Source organism: Pygoscelis adeliae, unplaced genomic scaffold (genome assembly GCF_000699105.1).
Source record: "Pygoscelis adeliae isolate BGI_AS28 unplaced genomic scaffold, ASM69910v1 Scaffold545, whole genome shotgun sequence".
Classification (NCBI taxonomy): domain Eukaryota; kingdom Metazoa; phylum Chordata; class Aves; order Sphenisciformes; family Spheniscidae; genus Pygoscelis; species Pygoscelis adeliae.
Window position 1 is genome coordinate 764,792 of NW_008824746.1, and position 222 is coordinate 765,013.

Sequence of the window (222 nt, forward strand, 5' to 3'; positions counted from 1 at the left end):
CAGCCCCAGCCCCAGCCCCAGCCCAGCCCCAGCGCCCCGAGCGCTCGTGCGGCAGCAAGAGGTGCGACGCTCCAGCGCCGTCTCTCTCAGAATCACAGAACCATAGAATCATGAAGGTTGGAAGAGACCTCTAAGATCATCGAGTCCAACCGTCAACCCAACACCACCATGCCCACTAAACCATGTCCCTAAGCGCCTCATCTACCCGTCTTTTAAATACCT

The 222-nt window shown here is 58.1% G+C and overlaps 1 protein-coding gene across 1 annotated transcript in view; it reads right to left on the minus strand.

Moving 5' to 3' along the window:
- RSL24D1 (ribosomal L24 domain containing 1) overlaps positions 1-222 on the minus strand; it is a 13,133-nt gene that overhangs the window by 8,692 nt on the left and 4,219 nt on the right. The gene's annotated exons all lie outside the window — the stretch shown is intronic.